This window comes from Trichosurus vulpecula, chromosome 4 (assembly GCF_011100635.1).
Source record: "Trichosurus vulpecula isolate mTriVul1 chromosome 4, mTriVul1.pri, whole genome shotgun sequence".
Classification (NCBI taxonomy): Eukaryota; Metazoa; Chordata; class Mammalia; order Diprotodontia; family Phalangeridae; genus Trichosurus; species Trichosurus vulpecula.
The window spans coordinates 11,989,442-11,998,684 of NC_050576.1; positions in this window are offsets into that span (position 1 = coordinate 11,989,442).

Sequence of the window (9,243 nt, forward strand, 5' to 3'; positions counted from 1 at the left end):
CCGGCTGATGGACGCTCCATAGTGTCTCCATGGCAACAATGAGTGGTTTCATCCCTTTTGATACTCTTGATCAAAGCAGATCCCTCCACGTCATGGAACATGATTTAACAGGTCATAGTACTAAACACATTTATGAACTAACTGGTGGCCCACCATCTGGAAATGAGGCTCCCCCAGGCTAGCAAGTCTGGTCCATTGCTAGACTTCTATCCAAAGGCTTTCCAACTTGGCCCTTCCTGAGTTTGTGCTCTCTGCTTTTAAAGGCCACCATAACGTGTGGCTCCTGGTTGCCTTTCCAGTCTTATTTCGTCTCATTCCCCTCCATGCACTCTCCAGTCCTGCGTCCGGGAGCCTGGACTGCACTCCATCCTTGGCCCCAGCTCCGTGACGCCTCTAATCTCCTTCGAAGAGCAGCTCTGGCACAGCGTCCTACATGAAGCCTTCCCTGACTCTCCACCCCAGCCACCCAGTTGTTAGCATACTCTCTCCCTCTAGAAATTACTCTGTAAGAAGAAGCTGGGTGGCATAGTGGATAGAACATCAGCCCTGGAGTCAGGAGGACCTGAGTTCAAAGCTGGCCTCAGACGCTTGACGTTTAATAGCTGTGTGACCCTGGGCAAGTCACTTAACTCCGATTACATTGCCAAGAAAGAAATTACTTTGTATGACATCCTTTGTCTTTAGGAGATGTACACATTGTATCTCACCCCATGCCCAACTCTTGAGAGTAACAATTGTTTTGGTTTTATTTCTGTATTGCCAACAGCAAGCCATCCATCAACCAGCCTTTATTGAGTACCTGTTCTGTACCAAACACCATGGCAGGCACTGGGATAGAAAGACAGACAGGGATTCGAAACAATGCCTGCCCTAAAGAAGCTTACAATCTGACAAGTTCACCCCCAGCACACGCTGACCACCGTGGGTGTTTGACTTGGAGTGCTCCATGGGCGTCCCGTTGGTCTACAAGAACTTCTCCAGAACGCCTCCTCCACAATCCAACCCACAGGCTAATCGTGCAAGTCTAGCTCTGCTAATTTACCTAAAGCGGATGAAAGTTAACGTGGTTTTAAAACATGTTTGCATACCCCTTTGCATACACCTATTTGAGGATCCCCTGAAGTGTTACAAAATGAGAAGCGTGCTGGATTTGAGTCCGAAGAGCTGAGATCAAATCTTGGCTCTGTCGTGTGATGGCTGTGACTCTAAGCTAGTCACTTTGTATCTCCAAGCCTCAATTTCTCCATCTGTAAAATGAGAAAGAGAATATTAATACTATCTACCTCACAAAACAGTTGTAAAGAAAATGCTACATAAACGTGAGCGGTTGTTATCCGTTCCTCAGAGGTTGGGGTGTCTGTAGGATTATGGAATCATAGGTATAGAGCTGGAAGCAGGAGTATGCTGGAGCCAGCTCAAACCTGGCTTACAAGAGTTGATTGTTAAAATTTCAGTACATGTCGATTGTTAAATTTTCAGTCATGCCTTAGAAATTGATAAACACTACAAATCATGGCTTGATTTATTGTTTTGTTGATTGCCTAGATGTAAAAAAACCATGGAGAAAATGTTAATAATTCAGACTAAACATAGAATGCTGTTATACCTTTTTGGAGAACCAGTTGTTAAACATTTACCAGCACACCTCTGATTGGAAGAGACTTCGAAGATAACCTAGTCCAACTGCTCATTTTACAGAGGAGAAAACTGAGATCCAACGAGGCAGATGATTTGTCTAAGGTCACACAGGTGAGTGACAGAGCAGAGATTCAAACTCAAGTCTTTCGATCCTAAACCCAGCACTCTTTCCTAGTGTTTGCATTCTATACCTAACACTGAGTGGCGGATGACAGTAGTGAATCCCAACATTCTCTTGGTGGTGAGGATCTGGGAAGGGAAGGGATGGGAATTTCCTAAGCCTACAGTGAGCTTTGGCACCAAAAGGCAGTTTCCTGCATCTGATGAGCCAAGTCTCCAGGCAGGTATTCAAATCTTTTTCCAGGTGAGTGTCCAAACTCACGTCCCATAATCTATTTGTCAGATGATGTGGAATGTACATTTGGGGTTTTTTCCATTGAGATGATGGGGCACAGAGCTAAGCGTCTTTCTAGACCGTGAGAATTCTCCCTGGTTTGTAATACATCCTTAATTCTGCTGGCCGATACAGCTGGCCCACCCTGCCTCTTCAGTTGTGCTGTTACAGCCGCCCCCCTCCCCACCCCCACCCCCCACCCCTGCCCCATGCCAGCGCCATCTTAGGCTACAAAACAATGAAAGTAGGATGTCAGGATCAAGGCCTTCGAGAGTAGCCCTAGCCTCTGCTCTGGTTGGGCCACACCTGGAGTGCTGAGGCCAGCTGTGGGCTCCGTGTTTTAGAAAAGAAATCGATAAGTTGGAGCATATCCTAAGGAGGGTGAAACACCTTCAAATGCATTGTAAAAGAATCCATGGGAGGCACGGGTACGTTTAGCCTAGAGAAGAGGCAACTTAGAGCTCAGCCGCCTCTGGAATCACTGGAAGGGGTGACGTATGGAAGCAAAAAGAGTTCAATTCCCTCTGCTTGCCCTGAAAAACAGGGCTAGGAGCAATGGGTAGAATTAGCAATGACATTCATTTTGGTTTAACTTGAGAAAATACTTCCAAATAATTACACCCACTGAGTGTTGATTTTGAGCTGCAAGGGCTCTTACGCGTCATTGCATTCAACTCCCTTATTTTACAGATGTGGAGGTTAAGTGACTTGTCCCAGAGTGGTAGAGGCATGATTTAAACCCAGTGCCGCTGACTCAAAAGCCAGTGATCTTTTCTCCACACCATGCTACACAAACAGAGGAGGGGCTGCCTTGGGATGGAGGGGGGCTCCCTTTCATGAGAAGCCTGCAAGCAAAGGCCAGATGGCCACTTTGGAGGCCCACTGTAGATTGGATTTGGGGCGAGTATGGGTTGAATCAGACAGTTGCTCAGATCCTTCCAACTCTGATATCATGGGAGTCGGTGAAGTCACAAACAGGCAAACTTAGGTTATTCTAGCTCTCCTAGGATGGAAGGAGCTGGCTGGAGAGGGAGGGAGCGCCCCTTCTGGTGAAGGCTGAATAAACACTGGATGAGAATGTCATAGAGGAGAGTCTTATTCCAAGACTATTCCAAGACTGGATGGATGGTCCCAAAGTCCTACCCAACTCTGCACTTGTTGGACTAATCACCAGCATCCCTTCTCCCCAAATTGTGCCTGGATGTGACATGCTAGTGCTGGTCTTTCCTTCGATGATCTCTTCTCCTCTTTGCCTCATCAACCTCACCCTTCATTCAAGGGCCAGCTCAAGGTCTAAGTCATCCATGAAGCCTCCAAGACCTTGCTAATCCATGGGATCTCCTCTTTCCCAGCTCCTGGACAGCGCCACCCAGCTCCACACAGAACTGCTTCCCAGACCTTCGATCTGCCTCTCCAGGTCAACTGTTTCCTTCTGTTTAGCAGGAAATGTCAACAAGTATTACTTGGTCATAGCTTCATCAGCCCCCTATAACCCTCACAAGGCTTCTGCACTGCCGCTCCCCTCCCCCCACTGTGTGGGGTCATAGATCCACGACTGGAAGGGACCTTAATGATCATTTTGGCTAACACCACATTTTACAGATGAGGAAACTGAGGCCACTTTGAATAATCTGGGCATTTGTCTATAATTTTTTTTAGACCTGTGATTTCATTAATGTTAACTCCCAGTGTGGAACATCATCTGTAACTCAGTCTTACACTTGGTAGATGTTTTGGTTAACGTTTACTGACCTATCCTTCCCCCCTTCTTTCTCTCTTTTTGGTTTATTCATTCCCACAGGGGACTGCTCTCTAGAAATGAGGGGGAGGGGGTATGATATGAATAGGAAAATGGAACAGTCCTACGATTTCATCAGCATTGCAAACTCCTAGCTGAGGCAACCTTACCCATCAATGCAAGTCAGTATTTTTTCTGCAGTTTCTAATCTTAGGTCACTGCTGAGAGCAGATGACTGGCCCAGGATCACCCTGCCAGTGGTTGTCAGAAGTAGTATTTACACCCAGATCTCTGTGATTCTGAAGCTGGGTCTTCATCCATTATACCGCACTGTGTAAGAACAAAATGTCCCAATACAAACAGTAAAATATTATGAAAAACTGGGCATTTGCCTGAGGCTTGCCCTAGGTGTCGGGTAGGACCTGGGTGCCCATGATCTCCTGGGTCAGTCTGCCTCCATTTCCCTTGCCCAAGGCCTTCACCAAGGTGCCAGGCCAGTGCCCTTCCCACGGAGTCTCTCATGCCCAGCTCCATGTCCTTGCCTCCCCAGAACACCTTGTGAGGAAGGTATTTCAGGTATTTTCCATTTCTTTCCAGGCCACGGATTCCATCCTTGTAAGGACCTTCCCTTGTAGAAATTCCCTCCAACAGTACAGAGCAGCCCTTCATGGGCTGTTGAGATCTGCCTGGGGCACCAAGAAGTTACATGACTTACTAGGGATCATCCGGTCATTATGCAGAAGTCAGGTCTTGGCTCCAGGTCTGACTGACCCGACTGATCATGAGGCCCTTCTACCTCAAACTTAAATTTTTATTACGTCCATTTTACAGATAAGGAAGCCGAGCCTTGGGCATGTCCAAAGGATCCCAAACCTAGAAGGGAAGGTCAGGAGCATTTCTCTTATTTCACAGTTGAGGAAACTGAAGCCTAGGAAATAAGTGAATTGCCCCAGGCGACATGGGTAATAAGGGTCTGTAGCAGGCTTTGGATCTAGATCCTCTGAACCACTGTACCAAACTGCCTCCAAAATCACACACCTAACAAGGAAAGGAAGCAGGACTCGGGCCCGTGCTCATTCTGACCCCGAGCTCAGCACTCTGTCCACTTTGGCCGACCAACTAATTTTCGTGTGTGTGCTCATTTACATGGAAAAAAATTCCACCTTCTTTTTTGGCTAATTAATTTAATGGTCTGAATGGTTCCTCCTCCCTCCTTCCCTGCCTGAGAGCCAAAGGCACCTGCCTGTCTGCCTGCTTTGTCTGGGCTTCCCAGGCCATTTCAAATGTCAGTACTGGAGGTGAAGGGGAGGGTCCCATTAATCCAGATCCAGATGGAACCATATCACTTCCTGAGGGACCGTTCTCCAGGCTGCTGTTGTCAGAACAACTTCATTAAAATGTGTGAACCTCAGGACAATTGGGGTATTATTGACCTGAGACAGCTGGCAAGGAAGGCCATGCTCCAGGTGGGCTTGGGTCGGTGCGGGATGGAAAGGGGGCAGGGATGAGGCAAAGGCCCCCGGCTACCAGGCTAAGCCAATGCTGAGCTGTCCCTTTGCCTTCTCTCTAGCGCCATCTCCTGGTTTCCTCTGCTGAAGTACCCATGGTCAGGACTGGTCAACGCAATGTAATTCACAATCATTTATTAAGCAGCTCCCATGTGCATTCAGGGACAAAAAGGAAAGAGGTCGCTGTCCTCAAGGTGCTTGGGGACAGTTAGGTGGCCTCGTGCAAAGTGCACCAGACTTGGGGTAGGGGACCCAAGCTCAGACACTTACCAGCGGCGTTACCCTGGGTGGTCACTTCACATCCGCCTGCCTCAACTCCTCACCGGCAAACTGGAGATGATAGCAGCCTGTACTGACCTGTGTGGACCCCCGAGCAGAGACGGGACTTGGTGGAGGTGGAGGAACCTTCTGCCCAAAGAGATGATAGCAGCACCCACCTCACATACAGGCTTGTTGCTGGGATCAAATGAAATGATGTGGGTAAAATGCTAGATAGATAGATAGACAGACAAGCAGATAGACAGACAGATATAGATATATGTGTATATGTATACATGCAATGCTTATTTTTGGTGCTGAGTTCTTTTACCTGAAAGATATCCTCAGTCCTGAAGTACCCTGTTCCATTACATTTTAATGGTAATAGAGAGTTGAGTGGTCTAGTGGTTAGAGAGCTAGCCTCAGAGTCCATTGGTCAGCTGGCATTTATTAAGTGCCTACTCTATGGCAGGCCATCTAGATGGCAGAGTAGATAGAGTACAGGGTCTGAAGTCAGGAAGACCTGAGTTCAAAGCTGGCCTCAGATATTTACTAGCTATGTGACCCTGGGCAAGTCATTTAACCCCGTTTGCCTCAGTTTCCTCATCTGTAAAATGAGCTGGAGAGGGAAAGGGCAAGTATCTCCAGTATCTCTGCCAAGAAAAACTCAAACGGTGTCATCAAGAGTCTGGACATGAATGAAACGACTGAACAATGAGCTCTGTCCAGGCACTGTGCTAGAGGTACAAGAAAGACAAAACAAAAGTCCCAGCGCTCCAGGAATTTAGAGTGTAATGGGGAGAGAGGGACAACATGCAAACAAATCCTAGACAGGATAAACTGGGCTGGGGGATGGTCTCAGTGGGAAGGTGCTAAGTGTAAGGGCTGGGAAAGGCTTCTTGCAGAAGGAAGTCAGGGAAGCCAGGAGGAAGATACCAGGACGGAGAACATGACAGGCACGGGGACAGCCAGAGAAAACAGTCCAGTGTCTTATGAGAGAAATAGCAAGGCAGCCAAAGCCAATGGACCCAGGCAGAGTACATGGAGGGGAGTCAGGTACAAGAAGATTGGACAGGTAAGGGAGGAGAGGGTACAAATGACTTTAAAGTCAAACAGATTTTATATTTGATGCTGAAGGTCATTGGAGTATATTGAATCAAGGGGTTAGTGGTTTTAAATATATATATATTATATATATATATATATATAGGTAATTATATTTCAACATAATTGGTTTTCTTGTAATTCTGTGTATTTTATTCTGTGCTTTAAAATGTTTTACTCTGAGAAGGGATCTGAAGGCTTCCACAGGAGTCTATGAGACACAAGGTGAAGGACCCCAGTTAGAGTTTTCACCTCTGAGGTGACCTGAAGTCTCCTCTGCATATGGCTCCTAAGTACTGGGTTCTTCACATGTTTTCTTTCCCATTAGAATTTAAGGTCCTAAAGCGCTGGGCTGTTTTTGGCTCTCTTTGCATCCCCAGGGCTTAGCACAGTGCCTGGCAAATAGAAAGTGCTTAATCAAACTTGCTGATTGATCGATCAGTTTCTTGGGTGGGGGTTGGAACCAAATGCATGAGAAATCCTTTAAAATGCATTCAAGTCCTTCCATGAACGTAATTTCTGAGATGAGAGTTACCGACAAACACATTCTCACTTTGGAATAGGAGAATCTATGCCTGGAATTCACTTCCTTATCACTGCCATCTCTTAGAATCTTCAGGTTCCTTCAAAGCTTGTCTTAAATATCTCTTACATGAGGGCTCTCCTGCTCCACGGGCCACTAGTGACCCCTGAAAATATCTTCTGTGAATGGAACTCCTGCACAATGGGGCACTGGACTCCCAAGGTACGCACAGGACTACACATTCTGAGGCGCGCGTGTGTGTGTGTGTGTGTGTGTGTGTGTGTGTGTGTGTGTGTGATAAGGGGAGAAAAAGAGAGGGGCAAACGGAAAGAGAAAGAGGGAGGGGAGAGAGAGAAAAAGAGAGAGAGAGAGAGAGAGAGAGAGAGAGAGAGAGAGGGAGGAAGAAAGAGAGAAAGGAGAGAGAGAGAGACAGATTTGGGGAGACAGAGACAGAGACAGAGACAGAAAGATACTTGGAGCCAAATGTTCCCTCCCCAGTGCCAGCATCTAGAACAAGTGTGAGAGCTCCTGACCACAGAGACACTGCTGGGGGAGTGGGTAAAGGTGTCCAGCTGGGTGAGACGGCCCCTCCCAAGCGCTACCTCTTTCCCCTCAGCAGCCACGTGGAGGAGAAGGGTCTCCAGTATCTAGGCATGAAGCCCTGCTCCTTGCAGTCATACAAAGTCCTGGAGGCTGGACTTTTATTGTGCTGATCAGCAGTTAGCTCACGGTAGAGTGCTTCCCATTAGTGATCATATCCCACCTTAGAGGGGTCTGTTTACTCCCCCTTTTCATGTTGTATGTAATTCATCCTCCTTGGTGCAGGAAGCTATTTTTAGCCTGCTAGCCTTGGCTATGTGATCGTTTGGGAATGCTGGGGGAGGGGGAAGGAGGAGGAGGAGGGAGATTTGGTCTGAAACAAATGCAACAGATTCTGGGCTCTGTTTGGGAGACAGCTGCTGGAGCTGAAGCAGATGATGGCAGAGAACAATGAGCCGCTCCCAGGAACTGGTTCAAGGTGCGCCATCACCACCCGACTTTTAAGCAGGTCCAAGGTAATAAATGGGAGAGAGAGAGAGATAAAGACCAGTAGGAGTGTGAGAAGCAAACCTACATTCACCCCACCGAGTAACAGGAGCCCAATAGTCTAAGCCCGGTAGCTGGAATGGGGGAAGGCAGCCAAGGAAGAACTGGGCTGCCTGTCTCCAGTCCTGGCACTGGACCCTTCACTCCCCAGAGAACATTTACATTGCATAGCTCTTGAAAAGCCCAGATCCACAGCTATTGTACCAAACAAATTATCATCAATGTCCTTTGTTTGAATATCACTCCTTCCCTCTGCCAGAGAGGCATAGAATTTTTTAAAAAGCAGAAAAAGTTCAATAAAATCTAAGCCCAAAATGGATAGATTTGGTTTTTTGAACCCAGGTGTTGGGTTTTGTATTTGTCTTTCCTAAATTGCCTCTCACTGATTTCATCTCACTGCTATAGATCCTTGGGGATCCCATGCTGTCTTCCAAAGGCCTGCACATTAAAGAAGGGGATGGGGAAGGGTATTGGGCATAAATTCCTCTTGTTATCTCCCCTTCCTCCAAAACATAACCTCCTAGAGGGCAGAGCTTCTTTAACTTTTACTAGAACAGTACTCGACACACAGTAGGTGGTTTATAAATGCTTGTTAATTGGTCGAGCAATTCAATGAGTGTGCATGGGCAAAGGGAAACACAGTTTTACTGCACCAGAGCCAGGCAAAGGCCCAGTGAGGGCTGCCATCCCAGAAGGAGGGCTGAGATTCAGAGACAGGGTGTCAGGACACTGTCCCACACGCCTCCTACTCTGGGTCACCTTGTACCCCTCTGGCAACTAGGAAGAGCATGATTCACAGAATCCAGGCTTAAAGCTTCCCTTTCATCAAGTCTCACCTTGCTGTTATTTACTTTGTGAGGAGGAGGGAGGCAGGAGGACCTAGCAGCCAGGTCACAAAACCTGCCCATGCACAGCCCTCACACACCCCAGACCCAGATGGGTCTCCCTGGCATCGCCCTGGTTGCCCAATTCACTCTTTGTCTTATTCTCCCAG